Genomic DNA, 27,996 nt, shown 5'->3' with positions numbered 1-27,996 from the left:
GAGCAGCGCTGTTGTGACCGGCTGGGCAAGAACGATATGCAATTTCACGACACAAATGATTCCTGGAAGCTACATTGATCTCAGATTAGTAACAATTCGTTTTTTGAGAGACTTTCATCTCTGACTCGCCCTAAATTAATGGCTGTTAGATTATCACCGTTCAATATGCAGTTCTGTACGTGGGATTCTTTATGATCTCTCAAAAGCTTTTGATTGTGGAAATCATGGAATACTTCTAGATAAGCTCAAGTACTTTGGTATCAATGGGACAGAGCTCAAATTGTTTAAATCATACCTAACTGGAAGAGTGCAGAAAGCTGAAATAAGTAGTTCACATAATATGCGAAAACCTCGTGATTTCTCAAACTGGGGAACAATAAAGAATGGGGTGCCGCAAGGTTCGGTCTTGGGTCCTCTGCTGTTCTTAATATATATTAATGACTTGCCATTCTATATTCACAAAGATGCAAAGCTGGTACATTTCGCCAATGACACAAATATAGCTATCACATCCAACAGACAAGAATTAACTGATGAAATTGTAAACGATGTTTTTCAGAAAATCATTAAGTGGTTCTCTGCAGATGGGCTGTAATTAAACTTTGACAAAACACAGTTTTTACGGTTCCACACAGTAAATGGAATGACACCATTAATGAATATAGACTTCGATCACAAATCGGTAGCTAAGGTAGAATATTCAAAATTTCTAGGTGCATGCATTGATGAGGGATTGAACTGGAAAAGACACACTGAAGATTTGCTGAAACGTTTGAGTCCAGCTACTTATGCTATTAGGGTCATTGCACATTTTGGCGATATACATCTCAGTAAATTAGCTTACCACGCCTATTTTTATTCTCTGCTTTTGTATGGCATGATATTCTCGGGTAACTCATCATTGAGTAAAAGAGTGTTCATTGCACAAAAGCGTGTAATCAGAATAATTGCTGGAGCACATCCAAGATCGTCCTGCAGACACTTATTTAAAGAGCTAGGGATCTTCGCTGTAGCCTCTCAATATATATATATTCACTTATGAAATTTGTTATTAACAATCCGAACGAATTCAAAAGTAATAGCAGTGTACATGGCTACAACACTAGGAGAAAGGATGATCTCCACTACTCAAGGTTAAATCTAAATTTGGCTCAGAAGGGGATAAATTACGCTACCACAAAAGTCTTTGGTCACTTACCTAATAGCATCAAAAATCTGAGATATCCATACAGCATTTAAAAGGAAATTAAAAGAATTTCTGAATGGCAGCTCTTTCTACTCATTAGATGGATTTTTTGATATAGTAAGGGGTAATTACCCCACCCCTTACCCAAAAAAATTATGAAGTGTCACGTAATATTTTGTGTAATGTAATATCTTGTATAGACGCCTTTCATTAACCTGATACGTTCCACATCATTACGAAGTGTCGTATTCATGATCAATGGAACAAGTACTAATCCAATCTAATCTAATTCTATTACTCTACTGAAACAGTGACAACCGAAGGCTACCCTGTCTAGGAATTTCGTACTTAAAAACTATGTTATAATTTATAAAAATTTATTTTAGTTTCAATAATATGACGCCAAAAATCCTATTTTCATCAGGCCGGCATGGTAAGCATTATTGTTAGAGACGACATATCTTTTTTACCCTAAGTACACTCATGTTCAGAAAAACCAGAACGTCTTGAAGGCTAGAGATAGGACCTTCATATTCAAAGGCCATGTACATTAGTATGTTCTGCAGAAATGATTAGCATTTCAGTCACCTCGCTGCAGCATGTGTCCTGTTGCCTAGCAGGCACAGGATCCGCCATGGGCCCTGATAACTTGTTCCATGCGTGATGGCATCGACGCCTATATTGCGCGAATGGCGTCCTGTGGTATATCCATCGATGGTGCTGTCACCTGATTCCAAAGTTCATCTGTAGTGGTTGACCTTGGGTCACAGGGCTGCACCCGTCGTTTCACCATATCCCACCCATTTTTCGATTGGTGAAAAGTCTGGTGATCTGGCTGGCCAGCTAAAAGGCTGACATCCAGTGACACCAAGAAGGTATGTGTTCATGTAGCAACATGTGGTCGCGCATTGTCTTGCTGAAAAGCAGCGTCTGGGTGTTCTGCAGAAAGGTTATGGCTACAGGTCGCAGGATGTCACTCACGTAGCGCCCACTCGCACCAACTGTGATGTGTGGATTAGATTAGATTAGATTTACTTTCATTCCAATTGATCTGTAGTGAGGAGGTCCTCCAGGATGTAGAAAATGTCAGAAAAACAATAATACATGACAAGTATTTACAACTGATACAAATAAGCTAGTGTATCTTCCACAGGTCCCACGTGGAATGATTGTCATTTTTTTAATGAACACTGTATGAAAGAATCATTTTGCAAACACGCATTTACTAAGATCGCATTAATACACTGAATTTAAAATTTAAAAAATGTTTTATTTATTTATAAGGTAATAAACATATAAAAGAACTACTACAATATTTATTTACAATGAACACATTACTGCACTGAAATGGTGCAGAAGTTAGATTCGACTCATTCTACTGAGAAATTCATCAATGGAGTAGAAGGAGTTGGCCACCAATACATCATTTAGTCTTCTCTTAAATTGAATTTCATTGGATGTTAAGCTTTTTATAGCTGCTGGCAAGTTATTGAAAATGTGTTTTCCTGAATAACACATACCTTTTTGTACAAGAGTAAGTGACTTTAAGTCTTTGTGAAGATTATTCTTATTTCTAATACTGATTCCATAAATTGAGTTGTTGATTTGAAAAAGTGATATATTTTTAATGACAAATTTCATAAAGGAATAAATGTATTGGGAAGCAGTAGTTAGTAGCTACCCCTAGTTCCCTAAACAGGCTTCTGCAGGACGTTCTTGAGTCCACATCACATATAACTCTTATTACACGTTTTTGTGCACGGAAAAATTTAGCTTAGCTTGATGAATTACCCCATCAAAATAATCCCACATGACGTTATGGAATGAAAAAGTGCATACTATGCCAGCTTTTTCGTTTATATATTCTCTATGTCTGACACAATTCGCAGTGCAAATAGAGATATGTTAAGACGCTTCAGTAGTCGTGTGGTGTGCTCCTCCTAGAGTATGACCTAGTATCTTCAATAGCTTACAGTTATTAGATCTTTTGGGGACGCTGATTTCCTTAAAGGAAGTAGTGACTGCTGGTCTCCATGCGACCACACACCTTGCCGGCTGCTCTTACTTCAACAACACATACCTTAGGGCAACCAAACAACAAGTGACAGTCGCTACAACGCAAATGGTTCCACGAAACGAAGGCACCAAAACCAGTTACACCTCCGATGGAGAGCGTTGTTCGAGATGGTCTCAAGGAAATGGTCTGTCCGAGAAAACACAACAGGCACCAAAGCAAGGCGACGAGGAGCGCCCGGTGTTGACATCAGGCAGGTACACCACAAACTAGTGACCGTCCTGCAAGGTAGACCGGCCGCGCCTCTGCTGGCCGAGCCCGCGTGTTTTGTTCCTTCGTCCCCTCAAGCACGTACTAGCGCCTCGTAGTCAGTCCGACGACGAATTCCAAGACCGCAAATCTCTCCGACAGATCACAACAGGGGCAAAGATCGTAGTACAGCCGGGTAATCGATAGTCGTGCCAAAGATCTGGTGTACCAGAAAAGGAGCACCACGGACCAACAACAGGGCAGGTTTTCATCATTGGGCGTTTCTCTGCTTGTATTCGTGGTTGCCAAACCCTAACTTGGCCAGGAAGGTCACTGGATCTTTTCCCAATTGAGAACGTTTGGAGCATTATGACCAGGCCCCTCCGACCAGCTAGGGATTTTCACGATCCAACGTGCCAACTGGACAAAATTTGGCACGATATCCCTCAGGGGCATATCCAACAACTCTGTCAATCAGTGTCAAGCCGAATAGCTTGTATAATGACCAGAGACAGAGCCACACATTGCTGACTTGTTCAGTTTGTGAAGGTCTTTTGTCTTGAATAAATCATCCAGTTTTCCTGAAATTATAATCACCTATTGGTGCGTGTATATGTACATCATATCCACCGATTTCTGTCCCATTTAGGTAATTCCTTTGTGGTGCGTCTCTTTCCTTCTGTAGAGAGTATCTGCTATCATGACACGGCTGATAATAATTGTATAGTTCTTTTCTGTTACCAGCTTTCAATAGATACAAGAGAAACAAAGCGTTGGTCTGCAGAATGAAAATTATTTTTATATTCACAGAAATCACCCAGTACGTTGCGGTGTCACTGTATCCTCTTGCTGGGAAGCAAGTGCCGTGAACACATAACAACAGTGACGAGCAAATGAGTTAGGCAATGCCCATCACCTGGCTAAGGCCAAGAAGGCCGAGCTTGACATGTTCACGAGCTTTCACACAAGGCGTTGTGGAACGATTTAAAATAAAATGATTTATTTCAGTAATGTCACAATTACTTGTAATACCAACTAATGTTCCATATTTTGCGTCTCAGTATTATCTGCTGATTAGTTCGTATAAAAATCCAATTTTTACGAAATTTCAAGACAGCAAATATTAAAGACAGAAAACTGTAAATTTAGATTTTGGTTCTGTTTTATGTAAAAACATATTGTAAAGGTTTTTTAGGAATTTGCCACTTTAATTATTCCAATTAATTAAAAATTAACTTTCTTCTAAAATTTGTAAAACCATGATGGATAAATAGATTTTAGAAATAAGTTACAATTATAAAAGTACTGTAATATTTTCATTAGAAGTAAAGATCGAGCTACACGAAACTGCTTGATAATTATGTAATTACACACAGTTGCAGGTGACAGAATACATACTTGTACATAGTCTTCACGGGTTTGCTGCTCGATAACGTTGTGCAAATTTCACAATATTTCCTCGCAGCAACCGTGCGACAACTTCAAGTGGTTTACTCTTGGTGGTGGCTAGGTACGACTGACGGTATCCGCACGTCGAGCCACTGCACATAGAACACGAACGCGAAGAATGCGCATGTGCGGAAATCATGCATGCGTAATGATTTGCAGATAGATGGCGCCATACTCAAACACCCTCTGCCAGAAATCGCAGAACGGCTCTCCTGTGCGTGCGCTGTGTTTATTAACAGTGCGGTCAGACGTTACCCTCTAAAAACCCACAGTAGACCAATGTTATGACACGTCTTTTATCGAAAAATCTTGATTTTTCTCGGCATGACTTAATAGCAACCAATGTAGGGTTCCAGGCTGTGCTCAGTTGAAAGCCTGCATCTCTGTTTGTGAGATTATCAGCTGTACAGATATGTATTGCTTCCTTAATGACACAATCCCAGAAAGATGATGCCGGGAATAAAACTTCAGTATTTTCATAAATCATGCGATATCCTCTATTCAGACAGTGTTCTGCAGCTGCCGACTTCTCTGGTTGACGTAGGCGTCTGTAACGTCGCGAGTTGATGCGCGATAACATTCGTTGCTATACAGCCTGCAGTATTGGAGCCGGAGGCTGTGCAGGAAACCGCAGGTTGTGTCCTATCAATGAGTCATGTACACCTGCTGCTACTGCAGCGTGCGAACGGCTCCTGTGTCATTTCTAGCGATTGTATATTCATTCCACATATGAACCTAAATAACCAATATTAAATATTATTCAATCATTTTCAAAATCGGTACACTACATTTTGTTATTCAGGAGAAGATTGTATAATAATTTCAACATTGTACCTATCATAGTTTCAGAGATAGAAAAAAATTACTAAAAAGTCAAAAACCTATACTTAGGGAACTAAATTCAGTTAGGAAATAGAATAGTTTATTTTTTGGTATCATTTAAAAAAAAAACATAAACAAAACTCTCAGTGTGCAGAATTAATTAATTGAGATTTTTATATTAAAACTATAATTATTTTTCGTTTTCGTAACATAAAAATCAGACAGAATTATCATTCATGTCTAATATTGTTGTGGGAATAAATGTGAGTAAATGAGAGTGTGTACTTGAGCCATTCGTCAGATTTAAATGTTGCATTATATACTGTTTTAAGTAACCGGTAAGAGTTACACGAGTCTGTCGTGGGAAAGTGATGCGGGGGAATTTACCCACATTGCTGATGACGTTTGTCTAGGTGTGATTGCTGTTGTAACAGAGCAGCCAGAAAGTCAGCTGGAGTAAAATTTGTATCTAAAGAATATTTTCAGAATTATTGTCCTTTCGTTTTCTTTTATCAAACATTACTTTAATATTTGCACGTCACATTGACGTAAAGGCGTCTGAGTATAAGGATTGGTGCAGGCCGGTTTTGGCGCAAATGTGATCTTGAGCGAGTATTCTTATTGGCAGTCAGTAGGGTCAGTCAATCAGAATTGAGACGGTTCCCACTCGTTACCTGAAAGATATACTGGGAGTGAGGCTGGAAGAAGGGAGTCGCTCGCTAGCTTTGAATGCGGACGGTCATGTTACTAGTGCCAGTAAAAATAATGTGTAAGGTGAAGAATTACATAGTGTTTGAGTTATTGGTGTGCTAAGTCGATAACAGTTGTTGTTGAGGGCTGCTTGGCGAAATCTCAGAGGTTTTGACTAAATATGTTGGACAGATATCCAGGTGGGAAAATTTGGCCTTCATAGTATCTGCCTGGCACGTTTCAGTATTCAACCACTGAGCATTTTTGGCGAGCAGTTTCTTTTTTAGAAATCCACAAGAAGGACCGAATGTAATAACTCAAATTACTGGTGAAATTAATGACTGTGAAAACGTTGTTTAGTTCGGGTCGGGTTTGGACAGATTTCTGGCTGCTGTGCAAATGAAATGTGTGTATGAATTGTGAACTGTAAGAAAATAGCCAATAGTTTAAATGTGTACTGAATAGTACCATTTCTTTGCTTATCAAGGACAAAATAAACATTATTCTGTGGAAATTTCGCACATTAGTTTCCAGAAGCAAATCCATCTTCTTACTGCCCGAAAAAGTTTAATAACAGATTTTCTACAGAGCCTTATTTCATAAATAGTGTTGCGCGGCCTCGGTAACTGTAGATATTAGGTGGTGTTTTTTATCAACGCAGCTTTTGCACCATCTTGTATCTACGTTGTCAAGTGAAGAGACATAGAGCAAACGCCGTTCTGAGATAGGTGAAAATTAATTTGCAGCCTGTTCAGACAAACCCCGCCCCGCCGCACGTGTATGACGCTGATATTCATCCCAGCGTTTTTGTACTGTGCGACATATCTGGCCAATATATAACGCCCCCCATTGACAAGTAATCTTACACAAATCACGTTTCCTCAGGCCAAGATCATCCTTAACCAAATCCAACAGGTTCCTCAGTTTTGCAGATGTACGAAAAACACACTTTATGTCATATCCTCCGAGGATTCTACTGGTTCTTTGACGACATGGCACCAGAATACGGGACGAAGGCCAAAGTGGTGGATGTCTTCGTATCTTCATTTTGCTCCATGGACTGAACTCGATTGTGCCTGAATGTATTACGTATCTGTCTCTCAGAATAACAGTTTTGTCAGAACACTGTCTTCAAATGTTGTATCTCGCTCGACTGGCTTTCAGGATCAGATACCACAAGCGCTCTACGAACTAACGTATGTAAAGCACTACCGCATTATGCAGGGTGATGTGAGCCTGTGGCCTGCAAATATATATCTGTATGCGTTGGCTTGGGGTAGATGCTGTGTCCAGAGGTTCCATCAGCTTTCCTACGTACCAAAACATCAAGAAAAGGTAAAGTACCATCTTTATCCATTTCCTTTGTGAAGTTTATATTTGGACGGAGCGAATATAAATGCTGAAGAAAAATAGATAGAATATCAAGTCCACGTGTCCGCACTACAAACGTATCACCCACACGCCACAAAAAAACAGGAGAGTTTGAGATTGCCTGACTAGTGCTTTTTCCATAAATAATTTCCATAAAATAATTGGCCACCACAGGAGACAGAGGGCTTCCCATGGCGACAGCGTCCATTTGTTCAAAATATTGGTTATGAAATAAGAAGTTGTTGAAATAATCCCGTGTTTAAATAATGCCACTATGTCCTCCTCAAACATGTTGCTAATGAGCTCTAAAGACTCCTGCTAGGGTACCTTTGTAAATAAAGATACGACGTCGATACTTACTAAGAGAGCCGACGATTGCAGTCTAAGAATTTTCAGGCGACCAATGAAATCCTCAGAGTTTCGAATATGGCTGTCGCACTTGCCTAGGAGAGGTTCCAATAGTGATGCCAGGTATTTAGCAACAAAATAAGTAGGCGCTCCCATGTTACTTACAATGGGACGGAGAGGCACCCTATTCTTATAGGCCTTATAGTCTAGGAGGAAGTGACGTCTGTTGCAAACCCCTGGTGGCATGCGCTGGAATCGAGCTTTTCCTGTGGATTACGAAAGTCTTTCTCTTGATCCTATCCGTCGGATACCTTTTTAATTTACTGTATGCTGGATCGTCGAGCAGTTTGTGTATGTTGCTAGTATATTCTGTGCGTGAGAGAAGCACAGTAGCTTTTCCTTCGTCATCAGCTAAGATGACGATGTCTTGGTCTCTCAGTATTCGTAGAGCATTTCTTCAGCTGAGGTGATGCTAAAGTTGGATTTTTAGGTGGGTCTCGTATCAAGATGTGGCATGTGTCTCTCTCTTCGGCAGAATCCTCAGAAGGATCGAAACAGCCTGTTCACTAATCACATCTCGGATGCGAATAGTGTAGGTTCTAAATTCAGACCCTTCGTTAGCACCGAAACTGTAGCGTAGCCCAACATCTTCTCCGTGAGATGAAACACGGAACGTCTTCTTGGCATATCTTCTTGCGTTCGGGATTCGAGCCGACCGTATTTTGTCATTTCACGAACCTCAGCTTGTCGTTCAGTCTCATCAGTCAGCGCCCAAGTGCCGCTATCTACCCTGTTTCAGGATACAGCTGAAAGGTTCGCTTTTATATTCAGATGGAGTGATAGTAATTGGATCCAAAGCACAGTTCCTGATGCTTATAGCGGACCCTTTCTCCAAGCTTGAAGAATCACGGAATACTTCAGAGGTCGCAGTCAACCCTTGGTGCCATAACAAAGACTCTAGAAGTCTGAATTTGAGAGTTATGTAACTGATATTTTTAATTAACGTATTTAGAATACAGTATTGCTCATAGGAAAATTGAGAAAGTTGGTAGTCTTCAACTAACAACGACGTGTAAGATCTTATAGTCAGGATGAGTTCCATTTGAGGCTGGAGGCATTTATGGCATTCTAACTACAAGCGTAATGTTTACCGTACGATGCGGAACTGGGAAAACAGTATCAGCGACTACCGTAGCGGTGTAAAGATTCATTCAATCATTACAAAGGCCAACGACGAAAAAACTTTTTTTGCTGAAAATACCTTATTCTTATGTTTTTTTAGGGTGTGAAATCCAAAATATGGTACTTAAAAAACTGTATCACCCACCATTTCTTCACATTTTACAGTTAAATTTATTAAATTAAGTGAATTTTTAAAGAATTTAAGAGCTTTTATATATGATTCTTCAGTTTCTGCCGGCGTATTTCTTGCTCGAACAGTCCACGAGTGTACTGCCGGTCCATAGTGTGCAACGGGCACAATATTTCGGCGATCAGACATGTTGCCATCGTCAGGTGCGCTGACGAACTGAGCTCCTGAGGGCGGGCGGTCGTCTTAAATCCCCTCCCCTCGCGAGTCGTTCTCTCCGCGGTCCGCGCCCGCGCGTCAGCGGTCGGCGAGACGCTGGCGTCGGCGTCTGTGGTGGCGTCGGTGTAACTGCCTCGTCTGCCCTAGTCGCCCGTTCGTTTCCTCTGCTGAGCGTCTTTTTAATTAGACTCAATGCTGGTTCCCATGCCCTGCTGAGGTTGTAGCCGCAATCTCGGTTGATGAGTCCGTCCCTGATACGAATTTCGATAGCCTCTCTAACGACACTGTCCCAGTATTTAGATGTCTGTGCCAGGACCCTGGTATGTTGGTAGCCCATTTCGTGATTTTCGGACAAACAGTGCTCTGCGACAGCCGTCTTGTTGGGGTACCCAAGTCGAGTGTGCCTCTGATGTCCTCGGCAACGATCGTCGATGGTGCGCACTGTCTGTCCAATATAAGTCTTCCCACATTGACACGGAATCTGGTATATGCCGGCCTCCCGCAAACCGAGATCGTCTTTGACACTTCCCAATAATTCTCGCGTTTTATTTGATGGGCAAAAGACAGTTCCTACTCGATGTTTCCTCAGTATTCGTCCTATTTTCCCCGATAGTGCGCCAGTATACGGTAGATAGGCAATGGTTATCTCTTTCTCCGTGACTTCTTCCGTCTCCACACGCTGCACTGTAGAGGTGGGGCGGAGAGCGCGTTTGATACCCGTTTTTCCGGAAAACAGTTTTCAGGTGTACCAGCTCTTGGGGCAGACTCTCTGCGTCAGAGATGGTGCGCACCCTGTGCACACGTGTTTTTAACACCCCGTTCCTCTGCCCAGGGTGGTGCCAGCTATCCGCTTGCAAATACAGGGCGGTGTGCGTTTTCTTCCTGTATACTCCGTGGCCCAGGATGCCGTCCGCTCTTCTTTTGACCATGACGTCCAGGAATGGTAACCTTCCTTCTACTTCGGTTTCCATATTGAATTTGATGTACGGATATATGGAGTTCAGGTGGATAAGGAATCCATGGGGCCGGATCACGAACGTGTCATCTGCATAACATAGAAAACAAGTAGGTTTCCATTTGGATGACGCCAAAGCTGCCTCCTCGAAGTACTCCATATGGAAATTCGCGCCCACAGGTGAGAGTTGGCTCACCATTGCGACTCCTTCTGGTTGTTCATAGCATTCTCCATTAAAGAGAAAATACATGGAGTTCAGAGCGTGCTTGAAGAGGTCAGTCGTCTTCTCGTCAGATTTCTGTGCAATAAGCTCAACTGACATTCGGAGAGGCACCTGAAAGAAGTGAAGATAAGCACCGCTGCTGCCAACCTTGGACCTTAGTTCGCACCGGATCGCGGACGTTAGTTATCAATGGTGTGTGTCAGCTTGCCTGAACATTTCACATCCTCGAAAAGAGGGTGGACTACTGCCGTGGGCCCCGCTTATGGTGCTACAGCTGCCACCAACGTGCACCAGTAACAACTGCGGCAGCGAGGCTCAGCCTCCAATCGAAAAGCTGTATATTAGTGAAGGGGTCCCACATGATTGCAATTTTAAATATCTTCACTAGAAATTGTATTCGTTTTTCGACAAAACGTTTGAGGTGCTATCCAGAACTGTGATCGGAACTGTCATCAGAGCTCTAGTGGGATTTCGGACATTTCCCGTGGTGAAAATGGGTTCCTAATTATTCCAATTATCTCATAAACTATTACCTGCACGAAAAATGTCACTAAGGTTATTTATATAATTCTTAAAGCTCGTCAGAACTGCGATGACAATTTTATTTTAGCAGATCTCCAAATAATTTTATTTTCAACGTTAAAAATTTCCCTTTACCATTGTTTTCTTCGCGAAATTCTGCAGAATTTAGTACAGAGAACTGTAGAACTATAGTATATCAACCAAGAACTCTGAAAAAAAAACTTTTATTTCTCCAATGTCGGTCGTCAGCTTCACATGACTGTGGAAGGCGCCCCTTTTTATTGCAATTATCTTACGAACTATTAAATGCAGGGATTTTTGTAGAACTCTTGGGGAGCTATTCAGAAATATAATTATTAATTTCTTTACCAAATTTGGAAGATTTTTTTCCAAATTTAAGTTTTCCGTCTGTTATTCTTTTCTTCGCGAAATTCTGCACAACTACTCAAATTTTCTATAGTGGATTCCAGAACTATAGCATACCTACCAAGAACAACACGTGAGTGTTACAGTGATGCTTCGGGGACTCAAATGGGAATTCCTAGAGGGAAGGTGACGTTCTTTTCAAGAAACACTATTGGGAAAATTTAGAGAACCGGCATTGTAAGCTGGCTACCGAACGATTCTACTGCCGTCAACATACACTGTGCGTAAGGGCCACGAAGATAAGATTCGAGAAGTTAGGTCTCATGCGGAGGCGCATGGACAGTCGTTTTTCCCTCCCTCTGTCAACGAGAACAGAAAAGGAAATGAATTGCGGTGGTACCCTCCCAGTGCCGGATACAGAAAAACCTCAAGGAGGGGGCGCTAAAGATACCTTGAGCTACCTTTACTTTTACCGTAATAAAAATCAATAAAGTCACATGCAAAGTTTAAGAAAGTTTCATTATACACATATACAATACAATACCATCTTATGATATAAAAAAGTTACAATGGGGGTTCTCTTCCTTAAATGATGATTTCTATGCGCTTATTTTTCCTGGCGAATTGCATAATTACATAGTCAATAGGACAAACAATGTCAGGGTGCGTGTTCAATAGAGCTAAGCCATTAAGTAGATCCTCCTTCATTGTCGACCTCTGCTATGTTTCTATACGCCGCAATCTTGAAAAACTTCTTTCTACTGTGGCAGTTGATGTAAATGTCGTATGCCAGACAGAAACATATAAAATACGATAACGCGGACGCGCGTGCTACATGGGAAAGTACAACAATTCGATAGCTCGATGCAGTCGAGTCGACTGACGAAAGAAACGAACGAATAGCGTGCGGGCTGATTGGCGGCGCGGGTGACAATGCGGTCGGCCCCGCAAGAGTAGGACGGGGGGGGGGGGGGGGAGGGGGCGCGCGCACCGCCCCCCCCCCACCCATACGTACCCTTCACTGCCTCCGCCACGCACCATACAGTGGCTTGCGGAGTATCTGGAGTATCTACGTAGATGTAGATGTAGAAAGATTTACACTACTGGCCATTAAAATTGCTACATCACTAAGATGACGTGCTACAGACGCGAAATTTAATCGACAGGAAGAAGATGCTGTGATATGCAAATGATTAGCTTTCAGAACACTCACACAAGGTTGGCGCCGGTGGCGACACCTACAACGTACTAACATGAGGAAAGTTTCCAACCGATTTCTCATACACAAACAGCAGTTGACCGGCGTTGCCTGATGAAACGTTGTTGTGATGCCTCGTGTAAGAAATGCGTACCATCACGTTTCCGACTTTTATAAAGGTCGGATTGTTGCCTATCGCGACTGCGGATTATCCCATCGCTCGCGTTGGTCGAAATCCAACGACTGTTAGCAGAATATGGAAACGGTGGCTTCAGGAGGGTAATACGGAACGCCGTACTGTATTCCAACGGCCTCATATCACTAGCAGTCGAGATGGCTGGCATCTTATCCGCATGGCTGTAACGGATCGTGCAGCCACGTCTCGATCCCTGAGTCAACAGATGGGGACGTTTGCAAGACAACAACCATTTGCACGAACAGTTCGACGACGTTTGCAGCAGCATGGATTACAACTCGGAGACCATGGTGTACTCAACGTCGAACCTGGGTGCACGAATGGCAAAACGTCATTTTTTCGGATGAATCCAGGTTCGTTTACAGCATCATGATGGTCGCATCCGTGTTTGGCGACAGGGCCCCACATTGGAAGCGTGTATTCGTCTTCGCCATACTGGCGTATCACCCTGCGTGATGGTATGGGGTGCTATTGGTTACACGTATCGGTCATCTATTGTTCGCATTTACGGCACTTTCAACAGTGGACGTTACATTTCAGATGTGTTACGACCCGTGGCACTACCCTTCATTCGATCCCTGCGAAACCCTACATTTCAGCAGGGTAAAGCACGACCGCATGTTGCAGATCTAGTACGGGCCTTTCTGGATACAGAAAATGTTCGAGTGCTGCCCTGGCCAGCACATTTTCCAGATCTCTTACCAATTGAAAAACTTATGGTCAATGGTGGCCGAGTAACTAGCTCGTCACAATACGCCAGTCACTACTCTTGATGAACGGTGGTATCGTGTTGAAGCTGCATGGGCAGCTGTACCTGTACACGCCATCCAAGCTCTGTTTGACTCAATGCCCAGGCGTATCAAGACCGTTATTACGGCCAGAGGTGGTTGTTCTGGGTACTTATTTCTCAGGATCTAAGAACCCAAACTGCGTGAAAATGTAATCACATGTCAGTTCTAGTATACCTAATATATTTGTCCAAATAATACCCGCTTATCATCTGCATTTCTACTTGGTGTAGCAATTTTAATGGCCAGTAGTGTATATTTCTTGAAAGTCGATTGCCAACTTCACCAGACTTTCGCGATTGCGTATAGACTGGAGAAGGGGTTAATTGCGGTGTGCAGGTTCTGCTTTTCGGTCAATAGGTATTTACTTGACGCGTTTGGACTAGGTAGAACAACCTCCATTTTGTTGCAGCCACTTCTTGGTTTTTCATCCTAAGGGCTGATTAGGTCTCAACGCAATCCGTGACATGGCGCCTCAAACCGCACGCCACTCCGCACGGCGGCCGTTGTGGCCGAGCGGTTCTAGGCGCTTCAGTCAGGTACCGCGCGACCGCTACGGTCGCAGGTTCCAATCCTGCCTCGGGCATGGATGTGTGTGATGTCCTTAGGTTAGTTAGGTTTAAGTAGTACTAAGTTGTAGGGGACTGATGACCTCAGATGTTAAGTCCCATAGCGCTGCGAGCCATTTGAAATCCGCGCGGCCATAATAACATTCCTGATAATAATAATAATGCCCGTACCATAAACAGTACTATTATCAGTTCAGAGGCCACCTCCACGGTACGTTCCAAGTAAAATTGTCTATCGCCCTGACTTCTAATCATCAAAGTTAATTGCTTGCCGCAAAAGTGGAAAATAATCTCATCACTTGACACGTGGTTTTGTCACCACAGAGTGTACTTTCGTGAAATCTAAGTGATCCAGGAAGTGTACAGTCCTCACGAGTTCACTTTCTACATTTACCGAAGACGCGTTTGGACCTGGCTGTGACGTCATCCGAGACACAGCGTATGCTGGCGTTTGACTGACGCGGACAGATTGCTACCTGGGTGCGAAGTGTATCTCGTACTACCAATCTGGCCGTATTTATGTGTGGGCGCAACGAACCACCGAACGGAACGTCTGCTATCAACCGCTGTCTGCACAGGTAGAAGCACCTAAATGTCCTCTTCCTCGGACAAACATTAGTTCATAGCTCTATTGTGTAACAATGTAAGATGGCTTTAGTTACTGGAAAAGTTTCAGCTCGACTGCATTTTAACTCTGCCGGCTAGAACTTTTAGAAAGGAACCGACAGTAGAACATGACTTCTTTGAGTCCTTGTCAGGCCCGGATTTAGGGGTGGTAAGCCGTGGTATCAGCCCCTGGCGGCAATTTCGGAGACACCAAATTTGTTTCACAAAGCGCCTAGGATTCAGCGCACTTTGGTCTATCGATTATTCACATGATTTTGAAACATATCCCTATTGGTTTTTGAACGATTTTGAACACATTCCAAGTTTATTTCTGAACGAATGATAAGCTGATTTTCCAGTGCATGCATAGTGTGCATGATGTCTCTGCCATGCCAGAGGAATTCCCGTCACATCAAGATATAAAGTTTTCCCGCATACAAAAGGGTACGGGACTATACTAGCTGAGGCAAATAAACCGGAACGAGTGAATACCAATCGTTGTTTGTTTATGTGGTTGACTGGGTGTGCGAATGATAATCGTTGTTATAATTAGTAGCGAAATCCACATATTCTGACTACCAGAGTGGAAATAAACGACTAACAGGAATAACAGGTAAGAAATATTACATATTATCTTCTCGGTATAACCAAGACAACGAAATTTTGACAAAATTTTTGCCACACCGCTACACTACTAATGGCCAGTTGTACAGTCTCCGGTTAGCAGCAGCTTAAGTTCGACTCTCGGAATAGCGCGGAAAACGCTTTGCATGAACACCTAATAAACGCGGGATAACTAAATTAGTGATCCTGGGCGGGTTAATGATGTTAACCGGAGAAAAAGTTTTGACAATGGCAGAATAGTTACAGAATTAGTGATGACAACTTAGTTTGTTAGAACGAGTAAGGAGAAGAAACGGGGAAATCACACGAATTACATTGAAGAATATGACGGTTCCAAATTTACATAAAAATTTCGTACTACTGCTGCTTTTCGATCTCATACTTGAGAAACTGGAGCGTATGAATGAAATGTGGAACTATTTCCTAACATAAAACTTTTTACATGTAACAGGCCTAATAGGCATTTTATATTGGCACTTCATGGATTATATTAATGTTATTTATGTAAATGAGGTAGATAGAAATGAGCATTTATGCCAAAACGGTCTCGCTTATTTGGCGTGTGTTACAACTGCTGCAATATTAGAAAGGCCTATTTCGTTTTATCTACCAGACAGTGACAATATAGACGTAATCAATTTGAGAAACCACGCCACTCTTGGGTACTGTTCGTATCAACAGCTTCTTCAGTATTAGGCAACGACATTTTGATTTTTCATGTATCAAAACGTTTGACATACACTGATGAGGTAACCGAAAGGAAAGCACGCCGTGTAAAGCTGTAGCAGGATTAGAGAGATAAAAGCGCTGGGATCTAAGGATTGAAGAAACGTGTACTATCTTGCTTGTCTCTTGTCTTTACTGGTTTTATGTTTCCTACATGTAATTTGATGTAAGACAAAAAAGTTATTAGCTAATGGACAATAAACAGTGCAAATTCTCTGAAGAATTCTTACTGTCCCGGTCAAAAAAAAAAAAAAAAAATCCCACCGAGTATTAATTGTGAGTTTTTTTGTAAGGACGTAGGATGTCAAATGGGCTGACAGGGAGTACGAGAGGCACCATAGGACATTTTAGTTTCCACTGTCCTGAATATAGGTTTGATGGCATTACAAAATATACACGTTTGAATTCCACGGATGGAAATACAGTGACGTGAGACAGAAGAACGCTGTGTGAAGAGGCGTAGCACTGCACTTTAGCACACGTAAGACCAAATAAAACGTCATACATGTCCTCTAAAATGTGTGCTTTATATATAAAACTCTTGAGAAAGATGTGCGCTACAAAATGAACATATTTTTGAAAAATAGATTATTTAAACATTTTTGACGTCCTGTCTCAAACGCTCGAGTTGGAAAGGGGGCGGGGGACGCCATTATCAAGTTTTTGCCACGGTTCGGAAATATCGGGATCCGAGGTTGGTCCTCGTATTGATTGTTATTTACACTAAAGTCTTGAAACTTGCTACAGCTATATTATTTAATGAATGTAACCAAGTACTGTAAGCCGCGCGGGATTAGCCGAGCGGTCTTAGCCGCTGCAGTCATGGGCTGTGCGGCTGATCCCGGCGGAGGTTCGAGTCCTCCCTCGGGTATGGGTGTGTGTGTTTGTTCTTAGGATAATTTAGGTTAAGTAGTGTGTAAGCTTAGGGACTGATGACCTTAGCAGTTAAGTCCCATAAGGTTTCACACACATTTGAACATTTTTGAAGTGCTGTGATTAGAACTCTCAATCATAAATACAAATGATACTTAATGTATTATGAATAAGGACATTTCAGTTCCAAATTTAGTTGTTACTAAATTACTTGAAAACTATTAGAGGTAGCTTAATGGAGTCACATGGTTAACGTTTTAATATCAAACTGAAGGTACATACGAATATTCATCTTTCTATGTCTAACATTTAGCGCCATCAATTTTTCGTAAAAACACCAATTTTGAACGAAAAATTGATCCGATCAACTTGAGACTCGTAACTTTTGATTGTGACATACATTTGCACATTCTGAATAATTCTAGGCTTTCTAGTTTCATAATTATCGCCACTTATTTTTCCTTAAAATAACATATTTTTCAAAACATATTCAACTGAACATTCTGAGATTTAACAGTTTTAAAATTATCGTAATGAAGCATACATTGACAAAGTTAGGAAAAGGTATTTCAGTTTTTAATTTCACTCTTAGATTATGGTGCAATAATTTGTATGCTATGTAGAAGCGTGTTATGATGACGTTGCGCTAGTAGCAGTGACATGGGGTACGGCCGTGCACACGAGCACGCCTCTGCATCTCTCAAATGATAACAGCACTTGTTTCGCCAAGAGTACAAATATTTTAATATTCTCATGCAAGAGTTTTTAATACTTTTTAATTTTTTTAATCTTAATATAATTTCAGAAAATTTATCATATCAGTAAATGTCTCAGGGTAATTATTCCGTCTCGATTTATTGTCATACAGAAACCAGTAGTGATCTAAAAATAAAGGACTAAATTCAGTCGAAGCGGTTTATTAATACCCAAGATGACTCCGTTCAAGAATCACAAGAGGGGAGGAGGGATACTTGGAAAAGGCCAGGAGATTACGTCAGGGTCAGACAGAGAACCCAAATCAGCTACTGGATTGTAAGACGCACCCAGGAGCAGTTACAGACACAGATCGCAATGTAGCAGTGGTAACGAGTAGGCTGAAGTTAAAGAGAGTAGTCAGGAAGAAGCCGTGGGCAAATAACTGGGATATGGAAATACTGAGTAGTGCTTGAAGTTCTCTGAGGCTATAGAAACTGTGATAATGAATAGCTCAGTAGCCATTTCAGTTGAAGAGGAATGGACATCAATTAAAACGGCAATCACGAAGATTGGAAAGAAAAATTGATATGAAGAACTTAACCTGCGAGGTATCGATGGGTAATAAAAGAAATACTTCAGCTGATTGACAAAAGAATGAAGTACCAAAGTGTGCAGGGAAATTCATGATTACAGAAATACAAGTCTCTTAGGAATAAAATAAAGAGGAAGTGGTAGGAAGCTAAGTCGAAATGACTGCATGAAATACACTCCTGGAAATGGAAAAAAGAACACATTGACACCGGTGTGTCAGACCCACCATACTTGCTCCGGACACTGCGAGAGGGCTGTACAAGCAATGATCGCACGCACGGCACAGCGGACACACCAGGAACCGCGGTGTTGGCCGTCGAATGGCGCTAGCTGCGCAGCATTTGTGCACCGCCGCCGTCAGTGTCAGCCAGTTTGCCGTGGCATACGGAGCTCCATCGCAGTCTTTAACACTGGTAGCATGCCGCGACAGCGTGGACGTGAACCGTATGTGCAGTTGACGGACTTTGAGCGAGGGCGTATAGTGGGCATGCGGGAGGCCGGGTGGACGTACCGCCGAATTGCTCAACACGTGGGGCGTGAGGTCTCCACAGTACATCGATGTTGTCGCCAGTGGTCGGCGGAAGGTGCACGTGCCCGTCGACCTGGGACCGGACCGCAGCGACGCACGGATGCACGCCAAGACCGTAGGAGCCTACGCAGTGCCGTAGGGGACCGCACCGCCACTTCCCAGCAAATTAGGGACACTGTTGCTCCTGGGGTATCGGCGAGGACCATTCGCAACCGTCTCCATGAAGCTGGGCTACGGTCCCGCACACTTCCGCTCACGCCCCAACATCGTGCAGCCCGCCTCCAGTGGTGTCGCGACAGGCGTGAATGGAGGGACGAATGGAGACGTGTCGTCTTCAGCGATGAGAGTCGCTTCTGCCTTGGTGCCCATGATGGTCGTATGCGTGTTTGGCGCCGTGCAGGTGAGCGCCACAATCAGGACTGCATACGACCGAGGCACACAGGGCCAACACCTGGCATCATGGTGTGGGGAGCGATCTCCTACACTGGCTGTACACCACTGGTGATCGTCGAAGGGACACTGAATAGTGCACGGTACATCCAAACCGTAATCGAACCCATCGTTCTACCATTCCTAGACCGACAAGGGAACTTGCTGTTCCAACAGGACAATGCACGTCCGCATGTATCCCGTGCCACCCAACGTGCTCTAGAAGGTGTACGTCAACTACCCTGGCCAGCAAGATCTCCGGATCTGTCCCCCATTGAGCATGTTTGGGACTGGATGAAGCGTCGTCTCACGCGGTCTGCACGTCCAGCACGAACGCTGGTCCAACTGAGGCGCCAGGTGGAAATGGCATGGCAAGCCGTTCCACAGGACTACATCCAGCATCTCTACGATCGTCTCCATGGGGGAATAGCAGCCTGCATTGCTGCGAAAGGTGGATATACACTGTACTAGTGCCGACATTGTGCATGCTCTGTTGCCTGTGTCTATGTGCCTGTGGTTCTGTCAGTGTGATCATGTGATGTATCTGACCCCAGGAATGTGTCAATAAAGTTTCCCCTTCCTGGGACAATGAATTCACGGTGTTCTTATTTCAATTTCCAGGAGTGTATGTGTAGAAATCGAAATAGAAATGATTCTCGGAAGGACTGAGTCAGCGTTTACAAAACTTGAAACAACCATCGATGAACTTAAAAGCATGAACGGTAACGTTAAACGTGCAGTGGGAATTCCACAGTTAAACGAAGAGGAGAGAGCGGATAGGTGGGGAGAGTACCATGAAGGTGAATTCCTCTTAGTGTTGGGAGACTTGAATGATGATCTGACAGAAGAAGGAAAAGGACTCGACAGAGAAGAGATAGGGGATCCACAATAAGAACCTGAACCTAAAATAACTTTGGAAGACTTAAAATCAAACAAGGGCGAAGGGATGGATAACAGTCCATTGCAATTTCTAAGACCACTGTGGGAAGTGGCAATAAAACGGCTGTTCACGTTTGTGTGTGGAATGTATGAGACTGGCAATGCACCATCAGACTGTCGCATAAACATCATTCACCCAATTCCCAAGATTGCAAGAGCCGGGAAGTATGAGAATTATTGCACCATCAGGTAAACAGCTCATGGATCCAAGTTTATGACAATCATAATATATAGAAGAATGGAAAATTAAAATGAGGATCTTTCAGACAACTATTAGTTTGTGTTTAGGAACGTAAGGGACCAGAGCGGTAGTTGTGCCATTGCGGTTGATAGTCCTAGGGGAACCAAATTACTTTAGATTACATGGACCACCAGCCAAGAGAAAACTTGCCTGCGTTGCAATAGGCTATATATACCTGGCAAAATATATTTATTATAAGCGATTGTGTTTCTAATGTGAGGTCAGTTTAAAAATCTGTATCACATTATAAATAAAACGTAATGTCTCGAGCATATAGACTGTCCAAAATATATAAATGAATATATTATTTTTCTTTGGTAAAAGGCATACTGAGCGACAGTGGTCAAAACTTGTACAATGAAGCTAGTGTAAACTAGAAACATAAAGTCTGTACTTCAACACACAACCTGTCCAAAATTTTAATTTGCTCTTTGATCTAATAACTTAATAATACGCTTTTGTTCTTGACGAAGAGAAGTGTTTCAAAACAGGAATGAAAACTCTTGCGCAAATATAGATTACGGTACACTGAAAACTTTCAAGAAACACTCTTCAACTGCAGAGAGTACTGTCATTTACAGATGACATTTACCCCTTGCGCACAAAAGGTTCATTCTGAATTACTCATGCACAGATGGCTACAGATGTGTATATGAATAAACTAACGGTGATAGTACATAAAGGTAATAACGAGGTAGACATATAAATTTACTTAAAGCAACAGCAATTTTCTGAATGAATTACTACACACCAAGGGCACCAAATGATATTTAGTCACAGTCTAAATTACGAGGTGCATTCAAGTTCTAAGGCCTCCGATTTTTTTTCTCCGGACTGGAAAGAGATAGAAACATGCGCATTGTTTTAAAATGAGGCCACGTTCATTGTCAATACGTCCCAGAGATGGCAGCACCGTACTGCAGATGGAATTTTACCGCCAGCGGCGAGAATGAGAACTGTTTTAAATACTTAAAATGGCGACGTTTTCCTTACTTGAACAGCGTGCAATCATTCGTTTTCTGAATTTGTGTGGTGTGAAACCAATTGAAATTCATCGACAGTTGAAGGAGACAAGAGGGTGCGACAGTTTAATGAAGGCAGAACATCGTGTGACAACAAACCGAAACCACCTCGGGCTCGCACAAGCCGGTGTGACGACATGATCGAGAGAGTGGAGGGAATTGTTTTGGGGGATCGCCGAATGACTGTTGAACAGATTGCCTCCAGAGTTGGCATTTCTGTGGGTTCTGTGCACACAATCCTGCATGACGACCTGAAAATGCGAAAAGTGTCATCCAGGTGGGTGCCACAAATGCTGATGGACGACCACACAGCTGCCCATGTGGCATGTTGCCAAGCAATGTTGATGCGCAACGATAGCATGAATGGGACTTTCTTTTCGTCGGTTGTGACAATGGATGAGACGTGGATGTCATTTTTCAATCCAGAAACAAAGCGCCAGTCAGCTCAATGGAAGCACACAGATTCACCGCCACCAAAAAAAATTCGGGTAACCGCCAGTGCTGAAAAAATGATGGTGTCCATGTTCTGGGACAGCGAGGGCGTAATCCTTACCCATTGCGTTCCAAAGGGCACTACGGTAACAGGTGCATCCTACGAAAATGTTTTGAAGAACAAATTCCTTCCTGCACTGCAACAAAAACGTCCGGGAAGGGCTGCGCGTGTGCTGTTTCACCAAGACAACGCACACGCACATCGAGCTAACGTTACGCAACAGTTTCTTCGTGATAACAACTTTGAAGTGATTCCTCGTGCTCCCTACTCACCTGACCTGGCTCCTGGTGACTTTTGGCTTTTTTCAACAATGAAAGACACTCTCCATGGCCGCACATTCACCAGCCGTGCTGCTATTGCCTCAGCGATTTTCCAGTGGTCAGAACAGACTCCTAAAGAAGCCTTCGCCGCTGCCATGGAATCATGGCGTCAGCGTTATAAAAAATGTGAACGTCTGCAGGGCGATTACGTCGAGAAGTAACGCCAGTTTCATCGATTTCGGGTGAGTAGTTAATTAGAAAAAAAATCGGAGGACTTAGAACTTGCATGCACCTCGTATGGTCACAGATCGTACCATCCCAGAGTAAAATGTGAGCTCGAACATAAAAGTTATAATTTTATTTCAAATTTTTAAAATTTTAACCATTTAAATGAACAGTATAGTACTTTATAAGGTGAAAAACTAATAGAAAAAGGCCCACAAACTTAATAAAATATTTGTAATGATTTTTAAGAAAAGAAAAATGTACGAGCAATTGTTGCCCGTGTTTGGTGGTTCTACAGTTGACGGAAGCAAGACTGAAGAAAAATGAAGACACGCTTATAGAGGTTTTCGACCTTGAAAAAGCGTTCGACAGTGTAAAATGGTGCAAGATGTTCGAAATCCTAAAACAGGGGTAAGCCTTAGGGAAATACGGGTAAATGCAAGATGTTCGAAATTCTGACTAAAACAGGGGTAAGCATAGGGAAATACTGGTAAATGACAACATGTACAAGATTCACTAGGGAACAAAACGAGTAGAAAACGAACTGCTCGGATTAAAAAAGGTGTAAGATAGAGATGTAGTCTTTCACCCCTAGCCTTAAATTTATACATCGAAGAAGCAATGACGGAAGTAAAAGAAAGGTTCAAGAGCGGGATTAAAATTTACATTCATGCATGTCCGAAAGAACATTGCGTCGAACTATATAGACACTGTAAAATACAGACACTGCCATAGGGTAATATTAAATCTCTGGAAAACAGCAGTGGTGTTTATAGTCGCACAAATGCATACTAGACGCAACTAAAACAAGCCATAACTCATGAATCTTTAACAAGACCTCTGTCCCTCCGCCCTTAATATTATGGTGTAGATCGGCCCGTAAAAATAAACAGTGTAAGTGGTCAGTATAGAAAGTGAACTTAGTGTGCACAAATAGAATACCGAACCGAATCTACAGAAGCAGAATCCAGTGAAAAAAAAAACAGTGAGAACGTTTCGTTTTTGCGTACCACCTCATTCCAAATGGACGGTTTGGTTCAAATGGTTCAAATGGCTCTGAGCAGTATGGGACTCAACATCTTAGGTCATAAGTCCCCTAGAACTTAGAACTACTTAAACCTAACTAACCTAAGTACATCACACACACCCATGCCCGAGGCAGGATTCGAACCTGCTACCGTAGCAGCCTCGCGGTTCCGGACTGCAGTGCCAGAACCGCACGGCCACCGCGGCCGGCATGGACGATTTCAGAATTAGCAACAGACGTTACTGTTCTGCAAACCTGGCATGGAAAACTATGCACACAGCCAGGAATAGCTTCCTTCCTCGAAGAAATGTCTGCTCACAAACTTTAAAAAGCTTTTCGAGGTGGAACAAGTTAATTTTTATCCCATATCTCAGACATCCGCCTCATATCGACAAAAGGAAATGAAGTGCCTCCCAGAAGCGGAATACTTACAGGCTCTTCTTCATGGTGGCCTTTCTGTGAACGCAATATTGCAGCTCCGACGATCGCTCATTAATTGGGTGAGTAATTTGCAAGCTTACGGGAGTAAACAAAGGAAGCGCTACCACGATCAATTAAAAAGCACGAGACTTTACTCTTCGGGACATTGTGGCGGTGTTGAATATTTATGAATGAATATGCAGCCACAAACGTCGGAAAAAAGCTATAAAACAGACTTGTTAGAGAAACACACGAAAAACTGTGGCGTGACGACTTTGAAAAATCTCATTAGCAAGGGGGTACTGTCATGCACAAATTTTGTTGCTCTTTAAAAGAAACGCTCTGCATCAGATAGTAAAAAACTTATTATTTTCCTAACAAACTTGGAAATTAGTATTATAGATTCTTATCGTTTCAGTTTTGTATAAGCTTCGTAAGTCATCATTTTAATGAAAATGCCTCGTTTTATGGTATTCGACTAGATTTTCTTTTGTTTTATATTAGGAAAACTTTCGTGAAAATATTTACAAGTATTCAAATCAACAGATTACGGACTCGTTGTTCCCAGTTTTGTACTAGATTTTGTTGCTTAAAAACAAGAAGAATCGTATGTCCAGCAGAGAGACTTCGTTCGACATCCCACATACGTTCTGCTCTCACTGTTCCGCTGTAATCAGTCAGTTTCGGGTTCCATAAAGAGGTGGCCAGGGAACGAGATGCTTAGCCGTTAAAACAATATACCGAGACGGTGACAGATATAATATTTATTGTTAATACATGCAGTCCTCTCCTAACTGGCGATATAAGAACACAGGGAATTAGAAACTACTTGGCATTTTGAAAATTGCAGGCGCACACGAAAAACGGTGATCTCCGGTGTACGTTTTCCTTTACACATCTCTGTCAGATGTTGTCAATCATGCTTACGTTAAAGGTCGCGAACCCGATACTGACTAGGTAATAAGCATTGTCACATTAGTTGGAATACTACTGAAAATAAAATTCAAGAGAATTCTGAATTCAAAAGTTCTATAGGATTATGAAATTGACATATAATACGAACCAAAAACGCACCGCCACGCGGGTTCTTAGATCGGCCTTGGAAAACAGAAGCGCAATTAAGCTTCAAAAATGGAAGGTTGCCTCAGCTACGTAGTCTAGACATAACAGTGGACAGGGAGTTAAAACTATCACCCGACCATTAGGTCAGTAGCACAAGTGAAAGCTAGCCCAGTATTGGAAATCATACAAACTGATCTTCGTGTACCAGACTCTTGACTTCAAAACACAGGATTAGCATCACTACCATCATTCTAAATAACTACACAGGCAAAAAAATTCATTCGACAAAAATCACTAATTTATTTTGTAAGACGTCGTGATCTCCTGACCTTCTTTCTTACGTATTCCGCCTTCACAATCATATTCCGCACATCAAGGCGCTTCATTCGAACCCAAACTCGATAAGATAAAGTCAGTGTTGTATGAATTTATGTAAACGATATGCAAATAACAAGTAAGCGCACCGGGGTTGAAATACTTGAGGCTGGCATACACGCATACATTCCAGACACGACGGTCACAGGAGCTTTTAGATCAGGAGAGAAACCGCATAATGGGACGCCGGTCCCTTCATAGGACGATCCAGCCTATCTAAGTCAGTCGGTGACCGCCCGTGAAGCGGACAGCGTTCGCTCGAGGGAAAGGGGGAACGACCTCGTGTTCGGCTTCAAAGCAAATTCCGCTACACTGTGTGGGAGCGGCCAGCCTATGCATTCTTCACACATAGCAAGCAGTTTCGGAGATTTTCACAGGGAGACAACAAACGCCAAACGCCAATGCTAAGGATTTCCGGATTGGATGCCTTAAACGAAACGTCATTCTCCCGTTTTAGAAGAGCAATGCTGATTGGCAGACGATATTTCTGACGCCTTGAGCTGAAGCAGTAATGGAAGAGACCAAAAGATATACCCCTTCACGTCTGGCGTGGAGAGGCGCCGTTCCGCAGTCGCTCTTGGAGCGAGGAACAAGTCTCTCCTCAGTACTTCACTGGGAGAGCACCTCTGTCGAGAGTGAATCGAAGGGCGACTCTCTATATTGTGTCCTTGCGATTAAGCGTTGATCACTGTGTTGACCGACACACTTATTGTGAGTTGTGAATGGACAGAGTTATAGTTAAATGCCTGCGAGCGAATTTTGAGTGGCATCGTGGTGGACTGTTTATCTGACCAGTGTACCATGCCAATAGTTAGACTAGGGGCGATAGGAATCCTTGGCTTCATCAAAGCATAGAAAGAGTTTGATTGGCGAAGGTCAGTCCAGATAGAATGAGAGATATCTTATTTGTCAGCAGCGAGCGGCGCAGACAGCAGTCATCGAAGCTTATGGTATTGTGCGCTACAGGTATTGCGAGCCCCATATGTCCTCCACAACAGTACACTTCAGTGCATTTCACATGAGACAGCCTCGACTATACCTTGCAACATTCTAAAGGGTAATTATTCAAGTTGAGTAGGTGCGGCTTTCAGCCATTCTGCCAAGTCAACAACCATCTTAAAGTTTGTATAGAAATTCCATTAGCGAATCCTATCCTTGAGAGGTAACTTCACATTCCAAAAAGAACCAAGATATAACTTGTTCAATTCATAACTAAAAGTGCCATTGTGATTTCTGAGAATTTTTGAAAAATAAATAATAACTTCTGTTAGTTTCATGTTTTTCTTACACTAACTAGTACTACTCCAGTACCCAAGTATTCCACAAGTTATGTAAGAAATTTTGCGAATTTTTGTGTCATTCCCTTACAGCGGACGACTCCAGAAGATATTTATTGCTGAAAGTTTTTCAGGCATTTCTCTTTAGAACGTTAGGAGCGTCTGTCTGACTTCTGTAGTAGTGTGGGGGTGGAAATTGCATCATTCAGGAGCCACAGGGTTTTTGTGCGAAACTGAAACCTACTACTACTCAGATGTTACCTCGAACGCCAAGGACAGCGTGCAATATGTTTTAGCACTTCTACTTTATCTCCGAAACTAACGTTTTTACGACTATTAGTGGACGTATCCTTCTGCAATGGTGTTTTGTTAGACTATGCAAAAGGCATTAGCAATCGCCCTAACCACCTTACATGTGCTTCTGCAAGGTTATTAACCATTGAATGAATATTTATTATTACAGTGAAACGTATTAAACTGGCTCTCATTCTCCACTTTCGGCCTTCGTTTGTGAGTACCACAGTTGTCTCTCACTGAAGGATTAATACGCTGAAGCGCCAAAGGAACTGGTTTAGGCATGTGTACTGACATGCGGAATGGCTAAGCAGTTAGAGGCGCCATGTCACGGATTGCGCTGGCCCCCCGCCGTAGGTTCGAGTCCTCCCTCGGGCATGTGTGTGTGTGTGTTGTTTTTAGCATAAGTTTGTTTAAGTAGTGCGTACGTCTAGGGACCGATGACCTCAGCGACGCGGTCGGCATCGCCTATATAGGACAACAACTGTCTGGCGCAGTTGTTACATCCGTTGCTGTTGCTGCAATGGCAGCTTATCAAGATTTAAGTGAGGGATTGAATGCAATATTACAGTCGGTGCACAAGTGATGGGACACAGCATCTCTGAGGTAGCGATGAAGTGGGGATTTTCCCGTACAATCATTTCACGAGTGATTCAGGAATCTGGTAAAACATCAGATCTCCGACACCGCTGTGGCCGGAAAGAGATCCTGCAAGAAGGGGACCAACAACAACTGAAGAGGATCATTCAACGTGACAGGAGTGCAACCCTTCTGCAAATTGCTGCAGATTTCACTGCTGGGCCATTCACAAAC

This window comes from Schistocerca cancellata, chromosome 7, assembly GCF_023864275.1.
Source record: "Schistocerca cancellata isolate TAMUIC-IGC-003103 chromosome 7, iqSchCanc2.1, whole genome shotgun sequence".
NCBI classification, from domain to species: Eukaryota; Metazoa; Arthropoda; class Insecta; order Orthoptera; family Acrididae; genus Schistocerca; species Schistocerca cancellata.
This window is presented reverse-complemented; position numbering follows the sequence as displayed.